The following is a 27,442-nucleotide window of genomic DNA, read 5'->3' as shown; positions in this document are numbered from 1 at the left end:
AGCCTTTGGTTTCTGCCCTAACAAAGACAAGGCCACAAGCAGGTGTCAGCCTTTGGCATGGACACAGACACCACCTAGCAGGCTGCTGACTTTTGTGTGGCTCTCTTTGTGTGGCGAGACGAGCAAGGGAAATTGGAACCTGCGCTATTTGGATTCTCTTTTATTTTTCCTCGCTTTACTCTGTGGGTAGACAGGCTGTCCTTCCCTGCAGGTTTGGTACTGTACACGTGTTTATTCTGAAATGAACCCATCCTGTCTCTTTGGAGGTGTTGGCTGTACATTTCCCAAAGCCCTGTATCTCTGGCAGCTTCCGGCCCTGCTCTCTGGGCAGTCCTCTGGGTCCTGGGCTGAGACCGTAGGGCTCGGGGTCTCTGCCCCATGCAGAAATGCTAAGGTTTTGCTCCCCAGAGATCTTCCCTTCATATGTGGGCCCCCTCCCGTGATCCCTCCTTCTGTTCAGATGTGGAATTAAAATAAGTCTGGGGGTTTTGTTGATTTTTTCCCGCCTGTTTCTTTATTTAAAATTCCACTCAAGCAGATCCAGAACAGCGCTTGTCCCTGCTGCATTCTCATTTTCCTCTCATCCCTCCTTTAATTTTACATTATTCCCTGCGCTGTGTTTGCAGGCCATATGTGTCCTTTGAACTCTGAAGAAGCTGTGCCAAAAGGAAGCCTTCTTCTCCTCCCCTCCTCCCATCGCGGAGCCGCTCTTAGATAATTGCAATTAGTAGACAATGCGGAGCGAACCCAAATGTGAAGTCCATGGGTGAGTGCCTTCAAATTTTCCGAGAGCTTCAGAAACGCTTGTGCTTGGTCTCTGCTTTGGCCCTTTAACCTCGCAGCAGTTCCCCGAGCCCCAAACAGCTCTGGGAGGTGTTTGCAACCCGCGTTTTCCTGCCGCGTTCCTGGCGGGCCACAGCCGCTGCTGGAGCCTTGGCAGGGCGCCGTGGCTCAGGCGGGGACTCTGCGCTGAGGGAGGTGGAGCCGCCCGTCCTTGTGTCACGGCGCGGGGAACAAGTGGCTGCAGCAGCCGCGGGCTCTGGGAGGGAGGGGGACAAACCCTTCTTCCGGGGAGAGCTGGGCAGAGTGGGGAAAGTAAAACTCACCCCGTTAAACAAGAAGAAATGGGAGGATTCCTTCTTGTCGGGCAGAAGGACGTGCTGCTGCCCCGGGGCTTACCATCAGCTGCTGGCTCGGTCGGAGCGATCGCTGACAGCCGGGGCTTTGGCGTTTGTGAATAACGCCAATCACTTGGGGTTTTTTTTAATTTTAAAAGTTTAATAGTAATAAAATGGTTATAAAAATAGTAATGCAATTAGAGTAATAATAATTTGGACAATTTGAATTAGGACAATATGAGACAATAGAACCAAAGAGTTATGGACGTCTGGGTACGTTTTTCTGGGCAGCACGAGCCCGAAAAAGGACCTCCGTTAACAAAGGATTAACCCTTAAAAACAATAGCCTGTTGCATATTCATACACTTCATACATGATGCATAAATTCCATTCAAATACAGGATTCTGTCTGGTCATCATCAGCTTCTTCCTCTGAATCCCAACAGCGCCTTCGAGGCGGGAAGAAGTTCGTTTCTTCTGATAAGAGGGCAATAAATTCTTTTTCTCTGAAAGATTTAGGTGTCCTGTGGCTGCTATCTCACTGCGAGTCCTTTCTGTAAAAAATAAGTATCCTACATAGCGTAGTTTCTATTTTAACATATTTTATAACCTAAAACTATATTTAACACAGTACTTAAGAGTATTAGTACAGCATTACTTTCTAACACAACACATATAATATTCATTTTAATATCTGCGAAAAGCCAATCATAAAATATGCATTTTGCACAGCATTCAAAGGGGATGTCGTCCATGGAGAAGGGTGACGAGTGCCTTTTGAGTCCCTTCCACCTTTAGCCTCTGAGAAGTGTCTTCTGTGTTAAACCAGGTTTCTGACCTCATTTCTCAAAGGAGTTTTAAATGAGGAGAAATAGGAGTATTAATTAGTGCCCTGTTAAGTACTTGTAGTCAAGTATGATAATTTTCTTGAAAGGATAATGTATTAGATGAATAAAAATACTCTTAAAAATGAATACAAAGTCATTTTAAACCACAAAGATTATTGTACATTTCTGAAAAATTAATGTGATTAAAGCAAAATTTATTTAATAAATTAAAAAGACCCTGTAAGGCCGTTTAACTTGTTGGTCTCATATTAATTATTTACAAATCTAGTGCTAGAGAACTTCGACCTTACCTGCAGGGATGGGAAGTGATTTCTTCCCTCACTTCATTTTTTGGCTTGTAATTATTAGGTCTGCGTTGTGAGTGTGGTAATTTTCCCTTCTTTTGTGGGTTTTTTTTTGTTTGGTTTTTTTAGTGTTATGTGGGTTTTTTTGCTGTTCTGATGTCTTTTTCAGAGATTGGCCACAGCAAAAAACCAGACCCTAGATAGTGATCAGAAATATATGGAGATTTCCTTGATGGATTTAGTTAATATAACCTACTCATGTGCTGCTGTCTGGATTTGGAGCTGAGAAAACTCCAAATTGCTGAATATTTTCAAGGATGTTTCCTCCTGTTTGATTTGCATGTGATGTGATATAGATTGTGTTGGCTGGGATTACATAGACTTTCTTCAGTTACTTCATTTGACTTCACACAAGTTATATTAATTTTTTCCACACATAGTTTGCCCCATAGATTATTTTTTGTTTAGGAACTTCCTTAGCTCTCTACTGAGCCTTTACACATTCAGCTACTTAATGAGAATTGCTCTGTATGTTGTGGAAGACAATAAAGTAAATGATTGGAGCTGGACCTATAACCCAGATCTATGGGTTTGCGTGGTCATTTATGAAGTTTATCTATTGACTTAGGGAGGACATAAAAAGCTCAGTGTAAAACTGGGTTTAAATAGTAGCGAGTTTAAAAAACTTTGGGTTTTGTGGCACTTGGAATGAAGACACTTCTTCACCAGTCTCATCAAAAACGTTGCAAGTATTTTATCCCTTCTTGCTTGGCATGTTCTCCTGTTGGGGGTATCTACAGGGCAGGTATTTGGTATGTGATTCTCCCCAAACTCTTGTTCCCTGTAACAGGTCTGTGGTACAGATTCAGAGAATGCTAGCAGTAAGTTCTCAAGGTTTCCTAGTTTACAATTTGTTATAGTTTAGGTATGTGAAATCCATGTGAAATTTTGGAAATATTCTTCCAACTGACCAAAAGAATAGGAGAAAATTTGGGTACCATACAATGTTCTCTCAGATGCCTTCTGAACTTTCAGGCTATTTGATGATGGTGACTGCCAATTTTTTTTTTTTAATTTAAGGCACATATTTAATATTTTCTATCTTTAAGAAGACAGCCTTTGCATCTGATTCTGAAAATACACCCTTGTATTTTACTTTCAGCTTTTCTCTTCTTGTCCTATTGCAGCTTTCACAAGCTTGTGCTACTGAGGTGATGATAACTTCCTCGATTTCTTACTGAAAGAAAAAGGTATTTCTCTCAGCAGAGCCCTTACAGGCTACACATGTAAACAAGAGAAAGAAATTTTACTTGTCTTTAGGACACTAGCAGAGCCTGAAGTGGTTGAATAATTGAGTATTGGAAGCCTTGAGACATTTCTTTTGTTTGAGGAGGTGATGGTGGCTGGAGCTCCTTGGTGGTGTATGAAAATAGCTCTGGACTTCAAGGAGCTTGTTGTCTGTGTTAAATGGTGCTCACATAAATGCATGGGAGTTGTTACTCTGTTTTTACTATACCAAGTGCCTCCCAAGATGAATGGTCTCTACTGCTATAATGTTTAAAAATATGATTATTAGTCTTTTCTGGTCTTAAATGATACCAAATCTATCCCTTGAAAATTACCTTGAAAATCCTGTTAGTACAAATGTTCTCATTTTCAAAGCCACCTCCTCAGGTTACAACTAAACTGAGCACCTGACTGGGAGCGCCACGGCTGCTGTAATGACACCTGCAGGTGTGGCCATGGGGATGTCCCTGTGCACAATGCATTTTGCGTGGCTCCCACTGTGCTGCTTGCCTTCCCTTGTTTGTGTGTATTTTCCTCACCACTCACAGAGGACGCAGTCAGACTTTTTAATATTATGACTCTGCAGCTATAAATCTGTCAAAATTGCAAGGGCATAACAAAGAGTAGATCTGACCAATGGCACTGTTATCTTTTCCTTTGTATTTCCCTGAAATTCTAGCTGACAGCGGCCCTTAATACAAATTCGTTATTTGCAAGGAGCTCTGTTTAAGCTAGCAAATTATTGTGCCAATGTGTGACACTAACCATGCTGCAGAATAAAGAGCAGTGAAGTATTTATGATGCTAAAATAATTTCAGGTCATGTCTTTTTTTTTTTTTTTCCCTTTTGTGTAGTTTTGCTTTTATTACTAGTGCTGAAATGGTTCTTGCAGCGCAAGTGAGAAAACCAGACTGAACCTCCTGTTTTTTTGTTGGGCTCCCAGCTGGAAATCCCTCCCTCGATTTTCCATTGATAAAAGTGTCACAAAGGGAATCCAGAGCAGAGGAATAGGCGGAAATAGAACAATGCAAAGTCTTGGACTTGAATCACAAAGAAAGTTAACTAATGTAGATACGGTACTGGACAAGCTGCTGCTCCTTTCATGACCAGGTTCATTTACCTGTGGTCTTAGCATTTGTGGCTGCCCTCAAAGCCATGTAACAAATCAGCTATTTATTCTCTCTTTGCTGTGGAGGCTCTTTAAAAGGATATTGCAGAGCATTTTCTTCTCCCCCTTCCTGTGGACTGCTTTATTTGACCTTCAAGAATTCAGAGTCTCAACAGGGGCTAGAAAACTCACATACAAGAATGCTTTTATTGTTAATCTATAAAATATGTCTTTCACTAATAAAATAAAGATGTGACATTTATAGAGCTCTGATAAGGAACATGGCAGTGGAAAAGGCCCAGGTCTCCTGCTGTTTAAACTAAGGGCAGCTGATTTCAGTGAGAGAAGAACCAGGCTTGTTAAATGTGCATTTTAACACGTGCACTCAGGTGTTCCCATAATGCTCAAAAAACTTCCAGGAGTATTTTGTGAGAATTGAGAAGTAACACCATAGAGAACTTTGTTCATTTAAGTGATTGAAGGTAATTGATGCTCCTTCAGAGGTTTTTAAGAGGGAAGATTACTTGAGTTTAGTTTCATTAATTAGTTGATTAAGTTCATACTTTTCATAGACTTTCTTAGGATTGTATCACTAAAACAATGGTTTCTGTATTGCTGCTGTGTTTGACTGTTGTGTCAGGGTCAAAGAGCTGACATCATGACATTTGCCACAGTGTCTCTGTGGTCACCTCCTTGTCTCATGCTGTAGGCAAGGGTCTGCATGCAATGGTGTGACCAAGGGGCTTGGAAGCCCCTGTGGAAGGCAACTGGTGCAGGTCTTGTGCTGGGGGCAACAGCGAGTGCGATGGTCTGTGACACAGAAGCTTAGTCCTGAGTGAGGCACTGACCTGCTGTGCTGCAGTGGGAGCAGCTGTGCTCAGCACCCCGTACCAGTGCTCAGCACCCCGTACCAGTGCTCAGCACCTCATACCAGTGCTCAGCACCCCATACCAGTGCTCAGCACCCCGTACCAGTGCTCAGCACCCCGTACCAGTGCTCAGCACTCCATACCAGTGCTCAGCACCCCGTACCAGTGCTCAGCACCCCGTACCAGTGCTCAGCACCCCGTACCAGTGCTCAGCACTCCGTACCAGTGCTCAGCACCCCGTACCAGTGCTCAGCACCTCATACCAGTGCTCAGCACTCCGTACCAGTGCTCAGCACCCCGTACCAGTGCTCAGCACACAGCTTGTTGCAGACCTGGATCTCTGGAGCTTTGCTAAGAAGCACTGTGGTTGTCCTCTGGCATACCTTCCCATGTGAAAGGCTAAGCCCTCCTCTTGTTTTTCCCTCCTGTTCTCCTCCGCTCTTTTTCCCTCTCTTCCCATTAAGGTCTTTCTTAAACCTGTCAAAATGAGAGACCCACACACTGAAGTCTATTGCCTTGTCCTGATGGTTTATTGTGATGGGGTAACAAGAATGTGCACAGTTATTGAAGTATGGAATGATAATACAGCAGGAATGGGTTATGTAATGAGCAAATAAGTGGAACGTGCTTGGCTTATCCATATGTTATTCAAGGGTAAAAAGGAAAATAGGCAGAATAGTGAGTGAACAAGAAGGAAGACTGGAAATAGTGTTTGGATTTACTGGACATTTCAAAGCTCTTCCTCTGACCCTGTAAATCAAAGCAGTTATACTTTGTGTTGGGTTTGTTTTTTTAAATTTAATTATTATTGGGCCACCCTTCCTTAAAGCCAAAAAAGGAAATGCAGCAGGCAAAAACACTTTAAGTTGAAAACCAAGTAAGAATAAATCATGGTGTGATACCTTAATAATGGTATTAAAAAATTGCTTTCCAGTGAAGCATACTGAAACCTAGGAGTAGTAACTGCTTAAAGTGATACAATTTGTCTAGCGTTTTGACAATGCAGGAGTTTTTTCTTCTTGTCAGTGTAAGAGTCTGTAAAGTTGAGTTTCTTACTGCTTCCCCTCTGCTCAACAAGCTATTTCCATGCGGAGATGGACTCTTCATGCCTGTGCCTTTTCATCATAGTGAGAATAAAGGAGAGATATGTACTCTGTATGAGTAAACAGAACAACCCAGGCCATTTATTTTCATCACTGTTATGCATAATATGCATGCAAATGCCATATACAGCAGAGGAAGATGCTAAGAGCCAGTTCTTACTAGATCCTAAATGGCATACTAGTTGGTGAATGACTGCAAATAAAGCTACCCAACACTGTCCTTAAGAGACTCACTTTTGGAAAAGACATGTTATCTGTAATAGTGGGCAGAGCATCCACTGAATCAGAGTGTTTTTGTTTAAGAAAAGGCTGCCAAACATTGAAGGCAGGGAAAGCAGTATTGTTTTTTCATGTTCTTGGTGCCAAAGAAGCAAAAGAAGGTAACAGAACAAAGAGGTAACATTATGAAGGCATTTGGGTTTTTTTTTTGTTACAAAAAAAGAGAGATGTTTATAAGAAATGAGGGCAATTCAGTTGAGTGTTCTGCTTTGGACAATTGTAACACTAATAGGATGGAAACAGTATAAGCAGTTGCTACAATTATAGCTGCAGTTAATAAGAGAAATCCATGTTCTGTTATTTGAATGAAGCATTCACCGTGTGGCTGAAAAGCAGCAGTATCTTAAAGAGACAGGGAAGGGAAATGATCCTCTTTTTTGTTTTGTTTATTTTATTATCCTCATGTTTTTTTCAGAAAGTTTGTGCATGTGATTCATCCAAGAGTTCAAATCCAGTCTTTCCTTTGCACCCAAAGCAATTTAAACAGTTAGAAAAAGAGAGTAAATGTGCATTTAAAAAGTATATATATGTATACATGCAAAAATGAAAGTATCTGCAAGAGAGTAAAATGGAATGATTGAGTTTGTATTCCCTGTAGCCCACTAAAACTTATGGGTTATGCAAAATTATTCAAAGGGAAATTTCCCTTCCATTTTCATCAGGTTTCTTAGTATTGTGAGCCATTATTTGCTTCCTTTTGGTGATATGTCAGCAAACATTACTTTTCTTTGTGTGTGCAGCTGAATTTTATTCATTAGAGAGATTACAACACATGAACAGTTGTGCTTTTAGAGCACTGGCATTTAAGCAGTTTATAAGGACTATGTTTATGCTTTGGATGGAGATCACTTGGTGCTGGTGTTAGTCAAATTAGGGCTGAAGTCATGGAAATCTTAACTTTTCGCCCACTTCATGTATCTTTGACAATTTAGCATGTATGGTGGGCAGTTTCCAAATGCAAACAGATGGTGTGCTCATAAACACCAGGACGCAGAAAGGTGTTATTAATACTGGGTTTGTCTCTTTATAAATGAAGGATGCAGATCTATGGCTGGTACAAATTTAGCATATTCCTCTCAAGTAAAGTTATGCCAACAAAGATGGAATGAGAATCTGTCTTCCTGGCCACTATTTTTAAACACAATGCTGGAAACTGCTCATGCAGTTGTCTCTGTTTGTGTGTTTCTCTATTCCCTTACACTGTCTCTGTGGCAAAATGTGTTCTCTAGCCATCTTTTTTTTATTTTTTTCCAGATGACGGAACACAGCTTTTCAGCAGATCTCAGCCTCTTCCATTTTTAAACACCTCTTATTCCTGTTTTTCCCATTTTCCAGTTTTGAATATGAAAGTAACTTCTTGCATCCCTATGCTTCCAAATGTAGCAACAGGATAGGATGTCTTTGCTCCTCTCCTTTCCTGCTTTTCCCATCCCTGTGGATTCATACCTCCTGAGGAATTGCTTGAACTTAAGCTCAAGTTATGTCTTGCAAAAAGCCCAACAAAATAGTGTTAGTCACACCTGTATAATGCAGAATGATTGACAGAGTTAGTGCAGGCTGTGCTGGGATTTGCTGTGTGGCTACATGGATGCTTTGCAAATCCTGCTGTGCTGGCTCTGGCCTTCCCAGTGCATAACACTGAACCAATTGGATGGGCTGTTCCCATTCAAAATGTCAAATTTGTGTTCTTAATTTCCAGTGAGCATGTAACGTGATAGCAAAATTGTTCTGTAAAGGGTCATACACTGTTTTACTGTCAGTTTGTGAGGCTCAGACAGAAGGAAATGATCAAAACCACTCGATGCTCGTTATTTATTAATTGAGTTCTGGCAGAGCCTTGCTACATTCTGGCTTTTTGTTTGTTTCTTTGTTTACAAACAAAAAAAGACAAGCACAGTTCACAAAATAAATGAAAAGGGAAATTTGTTAACAAAGATTTCTGACAAGAAATGGGATTTGGGGGCATTTGAGTGGAGGTGCCTTGGAATACAGGGAGAGTAACTTGGCATTGTGTCACCCTCTCCGAGTGCTGCTCCTCAAAGAGAAGGATGCTTTAGAGAACAGCAGACCATGAATCTTCTATGCTGGCACACTGGGTTACCAGAAAATATTTACCCTGGTAAGTTCTGTGGCGGGGATATTTTAAGTGCTTGCACTTTGCTGCTAGTATGGATTTACTTTCTTTAAAAAAAAAATCAAACTAGAAGCTCCAACTGTTTCTTTGCTTTTCTGGACCTCTGCCTTGTTTCTGTACATATCCAGGTAAAGAATAGTACATTGAAGTACAGTGTCTTTCTTTACTAACTGTGGTTTCTTGACTTCAGAAATCCCAAAACTACTTAGAGCTCAGTCTTTTCTTCTGCAGTGAACCCTATGCAGACAGACCCTTCCATAGATGCTGTGGCCCATGTGGAGCTGTGTCAAAGCCTGGGGTGTGAAGTTTACATTGCTGAAAGGTCTGAAGATTCAGCTGCTGGCCTCCCACCCCCAAGATTAAAAATTATTCAAATATAGGTGATTTGTTTCACAGGGATAGCTAAGAACACATCTCTGATCAGCATAATACTTCTTCCAAATTTTCTGACTTTGTCCAGAGCCTGAAGCCATTTTATATCTCAGTAAATTAGCAACAACAACAGCAGCAGCAGAAGTAAATTTAACAGTCAGTGATACATATTTGTCTGCTCTCTCCAAAATGGCTGATTTTTTCCCTGAAACTTGTCCTCAAAATATCAGTCTGAGGCAGATATCAGGATTTTAAATGAAAGGTTTTAAAATATACTTTATGTTTATGTTAAGCATTTTCTATTAAAATATTCATTCACTTACTTGCCAGAGTTGTAAAAAGCTAAAACCAAGGCTCTTGAGGAAGAGGGTTGAATAGTCTTCAGTGTCATGGTTGCTGTGAGAATTGTTTTCTTTGAGCTGCTGGCCTAAAGGTGTTGTGTTCAGCTGCAATTCTATACACCCTGTCCTTGAGATACCCAATTTCACTTTCCTCTACTGCTATTCTGTGGAATGGTAGAAAAAAATGGTGCAGGAGATCATTCTTTCCAGGTCACTTAGATCTGCATTGTTTCAGCTCTCCTTTTCTTGTCTGCTTGACTTCACAAATGTTTCTTTCCTCCCTTTGGATTAGAGGTGGAACTTTAAAAAGGCAAAATGCACAGCCAGACCTGCTGGACTTCTGCTCTGGCCCTGTCCTCATCAGCTGAGCCCTAGGGGTTCTGCAACTTACCCAGTAAACAAGAAGCCAGTGTCAGCTGCTGAAGCTCCTGCTGCTTTTCTCTGCTTTTACACCATCAGTGCTTTTTGGACAGTAGTGGTACCCAGCAGGGGTCTCTTGCAGTTCCTCTTGTCTGGTTAAGTGGCTGTGCTGGCTTTTCTTGAACCATGTCAAAACCAGGACCTGGGAGGTGCTGCACAGTGTACCCATGTCTGCACAACTGCCTTGTTGAATTTGGCAGCATAACCAGTGAGGACACAGAAAATGTTTGCTCATCTGGGTCGCCTGAAGAGAACAGGCAGGTCTAGGAGGTTGGTGAGGGCTACTGAAGGAACTTGCAGACATGCAAGATTCCAGCTCTCCCTGGCTTGGAGCTGGCTTCCTGAAGCACTGCTAAAAATCCCCCTCGCTGTTCCTCTGTGCTCAAATCAATCCCAGTTGAAGCTGGGAGTAATATTTGCATACCTCACTGGTTGTTCAGGCTAAATTAATATTTGTATAGCACACTGTGTTCCCCGTATTGAAAGGACGACATGAGCACTGCTGTTTCTAGGCAGCTACATCCCGTGCTTGAATGTTGTAAATGTACTTAGCCAGGACAGACAAGACTCATTGCATTTGTTTAGAAAAACCCTGTCAGTGCCTTGGTATATGTGTGAATGCATTTTTTTTACATAGGTGATGTGTTTACTGTAAAGCTGAAGCTCTTCTCTGTTGGAATAGCCCTGTTTCCAAGGTTGGGGATTGTGTTCATTTGCCATTTTTTATTCTGCTTGCCACTGCATTGCATACTGGGGGGAGTATTGGTAGGTTTTTTTCAGGGTTTTTCCCTGCTTATGGTGCATGCATAAATCCACTAGCAATGCTTTTTCTTAAGCTGAGAACATAAATAGAGTAGATTATTGTCTGGTAAAGCTGATTGGTATTCCTTAAATCTTGATCTCATCCCTTACTTATTCACACATCATCTGCACAGAAGATATTTCTGCTGTCTTCTGAACTCTGTTTCACACAGCCCAGAGATGTTAAAAAATAATAATTTTATAAATCTTTGCTATACCAAATTAAAACATTAAATGAAATCTGAGGGAAAAAATGAAATCTGAAAAAATAATTAATTCAAGCTAATAAATGTTCTGGTCATAAAAATTCTGCTGCAGTGTGTGAAAGAGGGTGATTTCTCCAAAGGTCCTGCTTGCAGAGCATCTGCTGGAGATGACAGCATCAGGAAAAATAGAACAAGCTGTGGCATCCGTGCGGTTGCATGGTTGGCATCGCAGCCTGAAGAGCAAAGCAGCGCCGTCTCCTGCAGGAAAACCTGGGCTTGTATCTCTCAGCACACAGGATTCTGCTTGTTGTGTCACGCTGCCATAAATCCTGAGCAGCTCCATTGAAATGGAGGGAATTACTCCAGATTTACGCCAGTTTCGGTGAAAAGACGCTTTCTGCTGAATGGATCGGGGCAGCCACTCGCAGGTGGAAGGGAAAAAAGTGACTCAGCTTTCAGCAGTTGTTGCTGATCACTGGCTTTTGCCAAGCACAGAGTCACAGATATCCTTTTTTATTTTTTCCCTTCTTCTCCCTGCCCACTCTATTTTTTTTCTGTGTGAGTGACTGCTTTGCGCGCTGCACAGAAAAGAGGACTCAATTTCTGAGGGAAGAAGGCATCCTGTGGCAGGATGAACCAGCCCGAGTCCTTGCTGTGAGCGAGGAACTTGTGGGAGGGGCAGATCACCCTTGCTAGAAGCATTTGGCTCCTCATTTCAGAGTGTGGAGTATTGGCTTCTGCTTCTCGCCCTTGGGAGACAAACGTTTGTAGGAGGGAGTTCCATGCGTGGCTGGCCTCATATTTCTGTGTGCTTGGCAATACCCAGCTAAGGACAATGAGAGCAGCTCCTTCCACGGGGCCCACATGGCAGCAAAGCCTGCAGCGGAGCAGAGGGAGCTGCAGCTGGGGGCTTCTTACTTTCCCCCCCATCTGCAGCTTCTTACTTTCCCCCCATCTGCAGTCACCCTGCTCCGCCTCTCCAGCAAGCTCACAAGCCAGCAGCTGTGACCATTGCCTGCACCCAAAAAAAAGAAGCGAAGAGGGGAGGAAAAATGTGTAGTTAGGTGCTAGGGCCATGTGCTAGTTGAGTAAATATTGGGGTTTATTTTGGACTGCCCAATTAGTGTTCTCCAAGTTTAGAAATGGTGTTAAATTACTGCAATGAAAAATGGGATTTATAATCTCTAAACAGAGAAGACAATAGCATACTGTAGATCTCTGAAATATATGGGTTGTTGAACTGAAGCTCCCTGAATGTTTCAGCCCATCTGTCTTGATAGTTTCTGTGTCTTAATCACGGATTTCATGAAGTGTCTAATTTTCTTTTTTTAGCTTTCTGTCTTCCTCTTGTACAAAAGTTAAGACAGGGAAATCATCTGAGCTGGATTTACTTTTGCATTCGAGAGAAAAGCAGTCTATAAAAAGAAGTGAGTGGTGTGTGTGCTGAAGTTTGTCTGCTTTGGGTTTGGGGAGCAAGATTTTCCCACTCTCAGCTCTGCTACTGGGGTGGTTATTGGGACAGCTGGGGAGTGCAAGTATAGGTGTTTACCCTGTAAGTACCAGTGCTTTTAATGGTCTGGCTCTGGTCCATGGATATCCAAACAGTGTGGACTGGCTTTACTGAAGTCACGGGCAAAATTCCTTCACTGTCCCTCCCACTGCTGCCGCTGTTCCTGGCAGCTGTCACTGGCAAGTCCCTGAGCCCTCTTGCACCTCGGGAAGTCTGCAACAACTCTTCTGAACTGGAGAATTGCTTCCGATTCATAGCTGCAGGGTGAAAAGCACAAACCAACCAACAGAAACATCCTCCCCAAAAGTCAGAGCATTTTAATTGACCCCTCAGGAGGATCATTGAAGGAGGGTTGTGCATCTCCAGATCCTTCCTCTGTGAATCCATCACATAGAGCCTACTCAATTTCTAGCAAGAGTGGAAATTTTTGCCCCTGCCCTGCACAGAGCACAGATAAGGCCATGTATATTTGCAGTGTGTACTTCTGTAGTATGTAGAAGATGCTGACTGACATTAATTAGGAGTGGGAGGTGTGAAAGTGTAAAAATAAAATTCCTTTCTGTCAGGTTTACTATTAGAAGTGAAGTACATGGTATGACACACATGCATGTGAGCGTGCACGTGTGTCAGCGTGTGAGTGTGTGTGGAGTGGAAGGTGTGTACTCAGTATTTAGAACAATAGTGGGAGTGAAGCATTGCAGGTTGGAACATCTGTAAAAGTCTGCGATTACAACCTTTTTCTTGGGAGCTCCTCAGTGAAATGTGCCTTAAAATGGTTTCTTTGCCATTGCCAGTTCAAAATGCCGTGCTAAAAAGCACACAGTGCTAGAGATTGCAACTTGTGTCAGTTCAGCTGCCTCTGCCTGGCTTTGTGCTGCTACAGTGACTGTTGTGAGAAGCAATCAGAAGTACAATATTTTTGGTAAATTTTAGCAAGAGCAATACTTTGAAAATGTATCTTTATTTGACAAGCTCCAGTATTGCTCTGGTTAGTAATAGTATTAATTCCTTCTCTGTGTGTGTACTAAAAATGAGAAGCAAAAAAGTGAATTCTGCTTTGTTAATGGTTCAATAAGTGTGTTGTTGAATGTGCCTGGCTTTCTCTTACCAAATAAATGGACAATCATCTGTGTAATTTAAAAAGCATATTCTTTGGATCTTAACTGCCTTAGAATATCTGAGCTTGAGAACTATGGTGTATGAAATTTCTTCAGTATCTGTTTTATGTGGGTGATAGTGCCAGAGGGTTATCTGTGGAGCTTTTAATAGCTGTCTGACTGTCCATCTGCTCTACGTGACTGTTTATATTTATCCTTTATACAAGAAAGTTCAAAACATGGGCACTCTGTCAGCCTGATTCATCTGTCACTGAAGACCTCCTTCCCAGTGCTTGAGACCTTTCCATGCAGAACTGCAAGACTGTGTTTGGTCTTCATTGATTATAGCTAAAGGACAGATCTTTTTGTTACACCTCTGAAATTATGTGTGTTACCCCAGTTTTTGCTTGTATAAGTAAGCTGCTTTAAAGCGGACCCCTTTTTATTAATATTACCCAGTGACTCGATGGAAATGAGTTGCTAATCTCTTCACTTCCTAGCAGAATTTTTCTCTGTTGACAAACTGACCATTTGCTGAGGGAGAGGGTAGGAGTGACACCTCAACTGTCCAGATCTGCAGGGTACTGGTAGTACATGGTACAGGCACTCTGAGTTGTGGCTGCTTGTGCTGGGCCTGTGATTGAGATACAGAGCTGTTACTATGGCCTTCTGGTTAAGTATCATTTTATGTCCATTACTGAAAGTAGATTTAATGTTTTGGACATTCAGTTAAGATACTCTCATCCTCCTAGAAGGGAAGCACCAAAGCTGACAACACCATTTTGCAGTGGCCTCACCAACATTGGTGCTGTTGCTTTATCATCATAATACAGAACTGGCTCAACACCCCCAAAACCAGACAAAACAAGCAAAAAAGCCCCCAACACCTACCCAAAATACTCATTCCTGGCTGGCTGATGCTCATCCTTCCCCTAACAGGCTGATATTTTGGGTGAGGTGTCACATGTTGCTGAGAAGAGGCACGTGGCTTCAGTTAGGAGAGATTGCTGACCGTGGGAACGTGGAGCTAAGGGTAGTGCTGGTGGATATTTTCCAGCCAGCTTTGGTATCAAGTTTACAGAGTGCATGTGGTACAGCACTTCACATGCTGTGTCACAAAGACAGGAGTTCAGAGGTTTCTCCAAATGTCTGCCAAAGGCCCCTCTTAGTTAACTGAGCTGCTTGTGGTTTGTGTAGAGGGTGTCTGGGCTTGTTGGGAAATGCTCCCTACACTGTCCCTGGCCATGGGCACACCTGGTCTGCCACAGCTTGGGAGATGTGCATGGGGAAATGTTTGCATCAGCTACAGAAGCACCAAAACCAATTCATAGGTACACAAATACTGAGGTTTCCCCTTGAGACGAAAGATGCTGTTTGGTTAGGAAAACCACAACGAGGTTGTTTTCTGGGTTTTGGTTTTGTTTTATTTGTTAGTATAACAACTTACTTGTGTTTGAAAGGGTTAAGCAGAGATAAGTTCATGGCTGAAGCTGCAGTGGTGGGTACAGAATGCATGGCATATCTGGTGTCAAAGAAGTTGTTTGTAGTCACATATGTGTAGATAAAAATATATTGAGTTTTCAGCAGTGTTTTTTCTTCCTGGCTGTAATTGTGATGTTACTAGCAATTAATGACAACTGGGTTTCATGACTGTATTTTCTTGCTGTAAGCCTTAAGTCAGTGAAATGAGGAAATGTATGTGAACTGTGAAGAAAAAAGAAAGGGGAAAAAAAGGAGGAGGGCAGAGTAAAACCACCATGTTTGAAATCATCATCAGACTGTTTCTGTGTTTAAGGTCTGGTCAAGTAGTGTTCTTGGGAGAGTTAATCAGACCTTAAAGAGTTTAACGCATATTCACTGTCCTCTAGAATGAGACCTCTACTGATTGAAGAACTATTTGGTCTTTGAGACTGTATCTATAAATATATTTTCCTTCTTGGGGACTGTAACTGCTGAAGTCAAACCTACCAATATTTTGGGTTAGACCAATCCACAGGGTTTGATCTTCATACACATAAAGGCCACTTTACACTCTTGAGACAAGTAATATGATCTTGAACCAGGCTTAAATCATACAGTTCATTTTGCCTTCTTCCTGTTTTCATACTGATTAATATATTAGGCTGTTTAAGCATAAAATACACAAGTAAAATATGTATGGGAAAACACTGTGTTGGTATATAGCCTTCAATGATTGGGTAGCTATTTGTAAGCTTGAATTAATTAGTTGGGCTGACATGCAATCCGTTCAGCTTTGTGGGGGCTGGACAGTTTGTGGGCAAGCAGGAGGGAAATCCTTTGAGGGATGTGTCATTGTAGGACATTCTATACTAAAGTTTTTTTTGGAGGGGGTGGGGAAAGAAAAGTACTATTAGAATATCTGCTTTTGATCCTCCCTGACATGAACATAGTTTAAAATCAGAGCCTGTGTTGTGAATGGTTCTTCAGTTGTCATCATGTTTTTCAATTTTGTGTTATAAAAAACTCCATTAAATTATTTTTAACACAATGCGTAGAGACAGTGCTTGAAATAGTTTGTAATCAGCTAGACCAAGTCCTGGATGGTGCTTTTCTTTACTACTTATAAAAGAAAACAGTGTTTGCACAGTTCAAATGCCTTTCTTGTCAGCACTGATCAGATTTGTTTGCAGTCTATGAAAACAGAACATTAGATTTCACCTCAAAGCTATTCTAAGAAAACTTTTTAATAATCATTGATTGTATTTCAGAAACATGGCAGTACTGAAAATGTTACCATAGCTATAGCCATGAAGTTAGAACAGAACTGCTATTATTTTTGGAGTGTGTCTAAATCGGTAATTTTTCAAGTGGAAAGGTTGGCAGAATTTCATTGTGCTTGTCAAAGTCAAAGTTACTCACTTCCTCCCAATTCCTCCAGTTTTACTGATCTGTTTGGTAAAAGCAGAACACAGAAATGCAGGATACACTTCCAGAGCCCACCATGCAGGGCGCCTGCATGCAGCACATCAAAACCAGCCTGAATTCTCTCAGGCTTCCCTGTGTATGTCCCAGCTGTGCTCCCCTCAGATGAGGAAGGTGTAGTGTGGTGGTGTTCGCAGGGGTCCCAGGACGAGGGAAGAGATGAGAATCTTGACTCCATGTTTCAGAAGGCTGATTTATTATTTTATGATATATATTATATTAAAAGAAAATTATATATTTAAACTATACTAAAAGAATAGAATAAAGGATTTCATCAGAAGGCTAGCAAGGAAAGGAAAAGAATGATAATAAAATCTTGTGACTGACCAGAGAGTCCGAGACAGCCGGACTGTGATTGGCCATTAATTAAAAACAACCACATGAGACCAATCAAAGATGCACCTGTTGCATTCCACAGCAGCAGATAATTATTGTTTACATTTTGTTTCTGAGGCCTCTCAGCTTCTCAGGAGAAAAAAATCCTAGCAAAAGGATTTTTCTTAAAATATGTCCGTGACAGTGTGGTGCCTCCACTGCTCAGATTGCAGTCGAGTCCCAAGGTAGGCTCATGGCCCAAAGGGCAGCATGGCTGAGAGCTGAGGCTGGATCTCCCAAGTCTCACCCAAGGAGTCTTGGCACTGCATCATCCTTCCTCTTTTCTGCAGTTTAAAGACCTGTTTAATACTGAGCAATGGTTGTAAACGTGCTTTTTAATGCCATCGACTTGCATGAGAGAACCTCTGGGAAAGGATGCCGTGGAGCTGCCAACCCAACATGTCCAGGAAGTTTTCTTTACTGAGGAATGTTAAAGTGGCATTAAAGTTTTCTTTTTGCTGGGATGCTTTTTTTTGCTGTGTGCCTCAGTGATGCTTGGGTGGGTGTGTTCCTTTTTTCAGACTGAGATTTGGAGTTGTACTTTTCATTCTTCACTTGCACTTAAATAGTCAACCAATGTTTCATAACACTGGTGTTTTCAAATTCTGATAACTGAAGTGTCCTAGTGATTATTTATTGGGAGTAGAAGTTTATCATTGTATTATCTTTGGGCTAAATTGGAAGGATAGTGCTTCAAGCCTTTTTTAACACAAAAAAATTATAATGACTTGACATTCCACAGTATACATAAATTGATGAAAGTCAAAAGACCGTTTGCTTGGAGGCTGTAAATAATGATCTCATTTGTTATTATGTAGTCTGCACAGGCTACTCTCAAGACATGTAGGATTTTTTTTCCTTTCTAATGTTTCTACATCAGGATAATAGAGATGAATGCTCCATAGATATGTGGCCATCTGGTTCTTCCAATTATGCTAAAATTTACCAGAAGAAAAAGTAATATATATTATGCCTTTCTAAATATAGTTCTTTTTCCATGATTGAAAATCGAATCACTTATTCTATGGAAAACTCTGTTATTCTGTAGTTTCCTTTGTCCCAACTTGAATATTCTTAGGAAAAGTAAACCCTTGATTTCTTCATGTAAGTTTTGTGGGATTTTTAAAAAGTTTTCTTCTTTTGCTGTCATTTTTGGATCCAGATGTTCTCCAACAATACAAACCAAAAAAGGTATTAGTGACCTCTTTTATTCCTCAGATTATAGCAAAAATAAAGATCTTAAAATGCCTTAGAATGAAAGGAAGGCAGTGTAAAAGAAAGTTAGCCTGCTGGGAAGAATAATTTAAGAAAGACATTTGAAACACTTCCATTATAAATCCCAAACTTAATAATGTTCTTTGTGATTGGATTTGGTCTTGAAATTGTATTTCTAGTTTGGAGCCTTCCACTGGCACAATGTCTTCTTGTGTGTGTTTTGGGTTAGTATGAGTGGTTTCAGTTGCTGAAGCAGTTGCAGGAGGCACATTAGAGGCAATTCAGACCTCGCTGTGAAGCTGTACAGCGATCTCAGTGAGTGAATATGTATGCAATGATCTTGGTGCCACTAGTAAAAAGAGTGATATTAATAACAATGAGAAGAAGAGGGACCAGCACTTGATGTGATGACAGTTTCTGTTTGCCCGCCAAGTAAATGTGTCAGAAGGTCACCAAAGAGTATCTATGGCAACCAAGAGAGGAGGATGGCTCTGCTGGATCAGTGTTGCTTGTTGGGTAGAACCCTAGGCAGGGAACTGGGATATGACCTGATTAGAACTATGCTACTAGCTGAAAATGATAGTATTTATCAGCCACAGTCTTCAAAAATCAGTGAGAAGCAGAAGGAAAAAATTGGTGGAAAGCAGAAAAAACAAGGGCCAAGAAAGTTTGTCTGATATCTTTCCAATTAAAAAACTCAGACTGTTCAGTAGACATGTAAACGTGATAAGCCTGATCTCTGGAGAAGAGAAAGTTACCTGTCATTTCTGATAGGAATGTTCTTACTCTACAATGTCTTATTTTTTCTTTAAATTTACTTTTTAATGAAGTAGGGTTTGTCAGGAATCTTACAAACCAACACCAGACTTGCCATTGGGCTAGCTATAAATTTTGTCAAGTGACATTTCTTGTATGGTTTTAAAAACTAAAAATAAATGAAAAATCACCAAGTCTTTTAAACCTTTGATGGAAATCCAGCAGCTTAAATATTGTTGAAATCCAGTCTGTGGGGTGAATTAACTGGATTCCCAGTGTAGCAGCACTATTAAAGCAACTGTCTTAGATAATAAATGGCAATATGCTCTATGACTCACTTGAGGGGTCATTATTTTTGGCTGGCCTGAAAGACAGTCTTGTTTGCTAGTCTGCAGTCAGGAAGGTTTCAGCCTGTTCCATGTGTGTGATCAAAGTGGAATACTGAAAGAGTGAGGGCAAGTTTCCTCAGAGACTACTTGGGATGCAGGGTGGGGAGAGGAGATGGATTCCCCTCCCTGTTTCCCCAAAGCTGTTTCCTTGGCCTGTAACCCACAACATTAAAAGCTGCTGTGAAAGTGCTATATGTTCCTTTCCCTTCACCACCCTCCATTTTGTACTGCAACATGGAAGCCTAAGGAGTAGTACTGCACATGGTACTTCAGGATCTGAAGGGCAATGGAATTACATTATTGAGGGAATTAATAATCTCTGGCATACATTGTAATTTGCTTTCTATTAATGAACATGCATGTAAATAATGTAGTAAAGATCTGCACATAGAATGTTAAAAATCTGCAGTTTGCCTGGGTGTTCTTTTTTTGTATCATTTATAATTCAAAGCTTTGCATCTGAAGCACTCCTTGCTGCTGAGATGGTCCTCTCTAGCGTGACCCCACACCCTCATCCTTAGTTTGCTCAGAGCCAACCTCAGACCAGCTGCCTTGTGAGCACTGCCTGTTCCTCTCCAAGCCTCGTTTCAGTTTTCATGTTCCTACATTTTGTCAGGTGCCAGCTGGCACTGCAGCTGCGCTGGTGGCAGTCAGAGGAGCCCGGGGTCACTGTGAGCCCAGCTGGGCACTGGCTGCTGCAGGGTGGCACCAGCAGCCACTGGGAAACTGGAGGTGTTTGTCACCTTGCTCTTGAGGTGATTCCACCGCATACTCATTGGGCAATATGAAGAGACTTCTAGTTCTTCTGTATCTCTGCCAAGCAGAACGTTCCTACAGACCATCACCATTCAGCTAGAATAAAGGGAAATAAAGGGTGAAAAATGTTTGCAGGATCACAGAACTGTTGACTCTTTCAAACCCCTACAAAAGTAAATGATTGAACAAGGCTACAGCTTGGGTTCAGCTGTGGATGTGCAGCTCAAGCTGTAATTTTCTATTCTGAGATAAACTCTGGTTATTGTTTAATGAAATAGAAAGTCAAGGCTTTAAATTGCAAGCAATTCAGATGTTTTTCTTCCACAAGATTGTGTAGCATTTTTTGTTTTGTCTTCTGTCTTCTTGTGTGAATATCTAAAAGTTTACTGGGGTAAGTCCAAGCGGCAGAGAAGTGGCATGGTTTGTTCTGGCACAAAAAGAACAGCCAGGTAGTGTTTCTCAAGGTTCAGAAAGCCTGAAAGGAGGGGAGAAGTAAGTCAGAATGATGAGTTTGAAATAATTTCTCACTGATGCTTGTGGTGCTGTCTGCATCCATGCTTTCAGTGTCAATGTAAAGCATTACAATGGTGATTTTAAAAAGCCCAACAGATTCTGTTCCTCTTAGTACACAGAAACTGTCCTAGAATTTTCCTTGTTATCTGCTTTTGGATCCTGTTTTGTAGGCAGCACGGTACAAGCTATAGCTGGCACCCGCATGATGCAATGCTAGTCTTTGTGTAAAAATACACTGGAGTGTACGTGGGCAGGGCCCACAGTAGCCTCTGCAGTTGCTCTATTTGTAGCATGGCTCCTTCATCTTTTGCATGTTCCTGTATGTGATATTTGGGCAGATTTTAACAAGCCTGGCTTAGGGTCTGAAATAACAACCAGCATCGTATCAAAGCACTTAGTGTATCATGAAAGGAACATGCTTATACAGCAGGAATATTTATAGCTGGCCCTTCTGACTGATCTGAGGGAAAGGTATTCTGAAAGTATTTGAAATAGCTACAGATTTTTCTACTGTGTTGAAATGCAGTGCTTAGAAATCTCACCATGCAAGCCTATATTGATTAAAAACAGCTTCCCCCCCCCAGTTTCTGGGCATACTTGTGACTTGAAGGCCATTATGATCAGTTGCTTTCACACTGTGTTGTTGTTGGACTATAAGGAAGAGTCCACAGGTATGGTATGTTCACCATGATCTGGTGCAGAGTGTCTACCCTTAGTAATGGCATGAAGTGTTTTATGGAAGACAGATTAAGTGTTTTAGCAGATATGTCGTGTGAAACCCATGCAATGTCACCAACCTCATCTTCTCCTAATTGGGACAAAACCATTTCAAGAAGTAACCTGGGTTTTCTCAATACCTAAACACTTGAAATATTAGGGAAAATGAAAGTGGATTTTATTCCTCCTAAGTGCAAAAGAGCCATTGGAAATGTTTTTAAACAGGCAAACTATAAATTCAAAAATATGTTTAGTAAATTTATCACAAACAAGACATGTTTATTTCCTCACTCATTTGTTTCAGAGACACTTTAAACTTTTGCTTGTTTTCTGAGATCATAAGTTGCAGACATTGGAGAGGAGAAAGCAGAACACTAATAGCAGTGATAGCAGAAACACCACTTATATGCTTATTAAATAAAAACTGTTTTGCTTCTAAGTTCTTAAGTGCTATACTTATTTAATCTGGTTTGCTCAACCTCTATTTTTACATCATTTGTTCTGCTCAAAAATTGCAAAGAAATTTTTTGTGAGAACATTTTGTTGGTTTAGATAATAACTTTTTTTTGGTTGCTTTTGTTCAACACATAAAATAAAACATTTTTAGATTGAGGGTTAGCCCTCATTAATTGGAGTTTCAGGAAGCAGAAAATGGGAATGCTATCAGAGTATCTTCAAATAAATCATGATTAATTGCATGCAGAAATACTCTGACTTATTTGTGTATGCTTAAAAAGCCTTTACTACTACAGTTTCTGCTGTTCAAGAATAAAACTGAGAGTATGTAGCATCAGTATCTGTTTGAATGTATCCCTGGTCCTGCTTTCACTGCTAGAAAGCACAAGCCCTGGCTCTGCTGCAATCTTTTGTTGGCAGCTATAAAGAGCTGTTGATGAGAGCAGACTGGATCCTGAAACTGGGCATCCTCTGTGTGCAACATGGATGCAGATCTTCCTTTCCAGAATCAGTGAGCATCAGTCTTTTTTGACAGAGGATTCTGCTTTGTTCACCTTTGATTCCCTGCTGAGTGCCATTTTCCCTGCTTTCTCTTTAAAAAATTGCCTTTTCCAGTTCCCTACCTGTTGCACAAAGGTTCTTGCAACATTATTTGGCCATATGTGGGCTTCTCATTGACATTAGAGCAGCCTGCACGATACATCTTTCTGTGCTGTTGAAGCTGGTTGTAGTATTTCTGTCTGTGCCCTGCCACACTTGGGACTTTGGAGGCCCAGCTATTTTGCAAGGCAAATTTCTTTCCTGCTCACTGCTGCCAGTGTGCAGTTCTGGTTTGCCTGAGGTCTTTCCTTTCAAAAGTCACTCTTGCTATGTTGGCAGGTGGAAGATGCCCATTTGACGGAGAGGGAGAGGATAAAGGGTCAAAAGGCTAATTTTCATGCTTTAAGCTGCTATCACTGAAGTGATGCAACACACTTGCTGTATCAGCTATTGGTTAAGCTGCTGCACCACTTTACTGTTCATCAGCTTCATCAGTGTGTTCAGCATTTGGTGATGAAGGTTATCCAGGGAAAGGAGATTGCAATTTGTGGAGATGCACTCATGGAAGTGGTGACCTGAGGGGCCCAACTCCCCAGCCTCAACAGAAAATGCATCCACAGAGAACAGTTCCCCTGGCTCTGATTTGTAGGGTTTTTCTTTAACCAAGGTTAAATCAGAAAGCACAGCTGCCTTCTACTGCTTTGTCGTACTTTGCAGCTAAGGAAGGAGAAAAGCTTTCCTCTTAACAGCTTGATGTAGTCAAGATCCAAGAAACCCCAAATTCTCTGTAGTTGTGTTGTTGCTGCCAACTTGCAGACTCATTTGGGGGCATTATGTTTGCTCAGTCTGTGCTTCTTTTCCTTACGTTGTGGGGTTTAAATCCCTTCCGCTTTTGCGTGGAAAAGCTTCTTGTGGGAGTCAACTGGGTTTAGTTTTCTATGCTCCATTCTGAGCATCACAGCCTGAAGACCTCCTAGTTTTATGTTGATAAAGGTGCCTTCTTCCTGAAATCGTGTAATATAGTGAGTTTCTGTGAGTCCAGTACTTGACTGGATGAGATAGGGTGTCAAACCATCTGTTCTGAGGTTTTTCAGGGTTTTTTTTCTAATTCCAATTAGTTTTTATAAATTTGACTGTGCCTTTAATGATATTTTTCATGTCCTTCCTTCTAAAGGAAGTAAAGGCAAAGGCAATGCTTTGATCTGTTATAATTCCATAGATTCCTATAAAGGTTTTGTGAGATTTTGGTATTAGGGAAAAAAAGTCTTAGAGCCTGTTTTAAAAAACAGATTATCAGCCTAGGGAAGGAGCAGTGGGATAGTTACCAGTGATGGGAAGATAAATAGGAAAGCTGAGTAACATGGGAAGGAGCTACACGTTGAGGCTTGGGTTGGGAAGACAGTGTAGGTGGGAGCTGGAGCATCAGTAAAGTGTATACAAGGTAACTGAAAATGTCAGATAGGAAAGAGTGAGAGGGGAGAGAGCAGAAATCAAGTGTATTGGAAGATGCTGGCACTGGATTTGAGAAGCAGGAGTCTCTGTTGTTGTATATAATACTTCAGCCGTGTAAAAGACTGGAGTTCATTGTTGTTGATGTGCTAATAAGAGCTCAGGGATTTATATCTTACCTGTCTGGAAAGTGAGTAGCTGCATAGTGAAGAGATCTGCCACAGAAGACATAAACCAGTTGTTGGTTGTTGGAAAGGTCTCACCTTCTGTGCCTCCTGTGCAGTCAAGGGACTTGTAAAGCAGTGTGAGCATTCAGTGTTGTATGCAACTCCTGTTCTAACCCTCGTCCTGTGCTATTCTTTTGAGTTTTCTTAAGCTTAACTAGCTAATGCTCCAGTGGCAAAGTACAATTGCTATAATCCATGTTGCTAGGAAAAATGATGGTACTTTTAGGTGTGTTTAAGGGTATCCAGTGGCGAGGTGCTTCAGGATAAAAGTTTAATTCTCAGTTTATTCCTCCTCACTTGTGCTCATGCAGATTGCCTTTCAGTAACACAGAAGAAATAACGATCAGTTCTTTCACTCTTTCCTGCATTATTTCTTAAATTAACAAATTGACTATCTAGAAACACATTTTGAGAGAAAAAGATTATTTTTCTTGAATTTTTTTGTAATATCTAAGGTGTCTCTCTAGTAATCAAGAAATAGGTTTTTCATAACTATATTGTACTTCCTTTTGTGCCACACATACATCTCTTTCCAACTTCAATCATCTAGCAACTTTTTATGCATTCAAGCTTAATTTAATATTAGTTGCAGGCTTTCACATAGTTATTCTAATTTTAGTTCTTTTCAAAAGAAGGGCGAATTACAGAAACAACTCTTGTGAGATACAAAGTCCTAGATGATGATACCAATTTGCTTTTCACGTTAGGCACAATAAATTACTTTTCATTGCAGGTGAAATGAGCTGCACTGATATGTTTCTTCTTCCATAGAACACAGTTGGGTTCTGGGACAGTGATGAAGAGCTAGCAGTCATGAAACTGAAGCAGCATTTAAGTTTATTATTTAACTTCATATTTATCTGCTTGAAAATCTGTATGGACAAGTTATTTTTCTGTTGTCTTTTAATTTCCTGTTACCTGTGAGGAATTTACGCTTAACTTTGTGATGAATCTGGAACCCTACAAGCGTTGCTTCTCCAAAAATTCCTTGTGTGAAAAAAAGAGTGTCTTGGTGTAGGAAACAAGAAAAAGAAATCTCTTGAGTCAACTACATTTTTGATAAGGCAGATTATATTTTTTATGGCCTGATTCAGTATTAGATCATTGCAGTCTCATGCCTTCTTGATTTCATTCATCAGTAGACTTATTTCAGGATCAAGCTGGTACAAGGGATGGCAGAATTAGCCTTTCTGTGTGTAATTATTCTTTAGTATGCAAGGGTTAAGAAGTACCTTCTGGAGGCCAGCAGTACTGCCCTATTAAATGTGCTGCAAATGTGATCTGAGGCTTTGAACACTGAACTTTAAGTACTTTGAACAAAATTTTGAAAGTTTTTTTGTTTTTGTTTTTGTTTTTGTTTTCTTTTACTGCAAATACACCAAGGATTTGATACAGGAGAAAGGGTCTAATGCCCTTAGCCTGTAATGAGCCCCACAGAGGCAAATCTTACCTTGCTATTTACTCCAAAGCCAGGGAGTTTGCCTGCCTTGTGGTATGAGATATATAAGAGTAGGCCCTATCAGAAAAACACAGTTATTAACTACCTTGCCCTAACCTGAAATAAAAACTTCTTCTTTAAAGTGAGTTCATTGTGCTGTCTTCTCTGATGTCATGCTTTTATTGCCTTCTTGTGTTAAAGACATCCACACTGTATCTCTATATTTATAGGGAGAAGTCAGGCACTAAATATCCACTGTGTGTATCTGACAGTAGAAGAGAGAGGAGGTTGCTTGTCCTTCAGACAACTCACAGCCTGCAAAATCAAGTGTTTTAAAAGCCCACATTTTAAATGGCCAAGTCAGTTTTTGCCCTTAGAGGTGCTGCAGGACATGTAGCTACAGTGTATGTATTTGCAAGATTCAGCATTTAATTTGTGTTTTAGAAATCTCATATTATTTCCCTGCTGGTACTAGTCTTGTCTGTGTTTCACAGCTGTATCTGTTGAGGTTAGAGCTATCAAATCTGGTTAGTCCCAGCCTGATTTTCAGAGCAGGCAAATCTCCTGCAACCCTATACTTCATTTTAATGGGCCTCTGGGTGCACACAGCACTGCTGTGAAGAAGGCCAGCTATTTAGGTCCCAAAATATGGATTGGTACCTAATTTAGTGTATCCAGGGGTGAAAATGTTGGCTTAGTATTCTCTCTCCCTGGGACTCCTATTCCTGCTTCTATTCTTCTTGTATTTGAGATGGGGGCTGTCGTTCACTGTATGCCAGTGCAGAAGCCAAGTAGGTCAGTGCCTCCAGGCACTGCTGTATATTGTACATCCACCCCACGGGTGAGTTACCACTCGCTATTGAACCTTACTGTAGGTATTTGCTGAAACATTTTAGTGGGGCTCTGCTCAGGTTACCCTGGTCCTGAGGGCTGCTTGAACCCTGCATGAGCAAAGGTGAGCAAAGCAAGCTCCTCCTCTTCAACAGGTTCCTGTAAGGGGGATCGAGGGAGTTGCCCCTTCTTGGAGACTTGAGCCAGAAGAGGCACAGTGGCAAAAGCAGCCAGAAGACAAACTGTGAGTCCAAACTGCATATAAATCTCTACCCTAAGCTGATTTGCTGTTTGGTCCAGGTTTTCTCTCTTCCCTGAGCCTCTTCTACACAACTTCACTCTTAACTGGATCATTTTTATCCACTTCCTGCAGACCTTCCTTTATGCTCCTTTCATTCAGCTGATCTTTTCCCATGGAATGCAGAACCCTACGTTTTACTGCCAAACCAGCTGCAGGGGAGCACAAGACAGAAGTGCACACATCTTCCACTAAGACACAGGAGCTTGCTGCTTGCTTGCTCCAGGTCTGTTTCAAGGCAAGAGGGAACTAAAATAGCTTATTGCTGTTGAGATGAACATGTGACTACCTCAAACTGCATCACCACTAAAGGCTTAAAAATAACGTGGTCTGCTGCCATCTGCTTACACATCTTTCCTCCACCCTCCCTTGCTCTTGTCACTTTAGGCTGCTGTAAGCTCTTCAAAGCAAAGATGGTCTTCTCTGCCTTTGCAAAAGGCATGCCACTGTGGCACCTTCCCAACCCCATCCTTGCTTAGCTCTCAGCTTGTGCTGTACTGCAAATTAGGAGAGTTGAAAGTTTTATAATTTGGTCCTAATGGGGATGTGGATTGAAGCAAAGAGGACTTTCATTTTGTGGTATCTGCCCAGTTGTAACTCATCCCTAAGATGAATTTGTTGGTCACACTAAGATCTCAGGTATTGATCAATGATGTAATTGCCATCCTATAGTAGGACAGATGATGTAATTCTTACCCAGTTACTGAAGACAGTGACCTTGAGACAGATCAGATGGTTGAGTAGCATAGATGGTTCACTGATT

At 41.2% G+C, this 27,442-nt stretch overlaps 1 protein-coding gene across 4 annotated transcripts in view; it reads left to right on the top strand.

Annotated features, from left to right (window-relative positions):
* Nucleotides 1-27,442, top strand: part of ATXN1 (ataxin 1) — a 215,886-nt gene that overhangs the window by 74,188 nt on the left and 114,256 nt on the right. For all 4 annotated transcript variants that reach the window (XM_066545207.1, XM_066545181.1, XM_066545198.1 and 1 more), the window contains one exon: nucleotides 627-766. The gene's annotated coding sequence lies outside the window, so the exon portion shown is untranslated. The remainder of the gene's footprint in view (nucleotides 1-626; nucleotides 767-27,442) is intronic.

This window comes from Molothrus aeneus, chromosome 1 (assembly GCF_037042795.1).
Source record: "Molothrus aeneus isolate 106 chromosome 1, BPBGC_Maene_1.0, whole genome shotgun sequence".
NCBI lineage: Eukaryota > Metazoa > Chordata > Aves > Passeriformes > Icteridae > Molothrus > Molothrus aeneus.
This window is presented reverse-complemented; position numbering and strand designations above follow the sequence as displayed.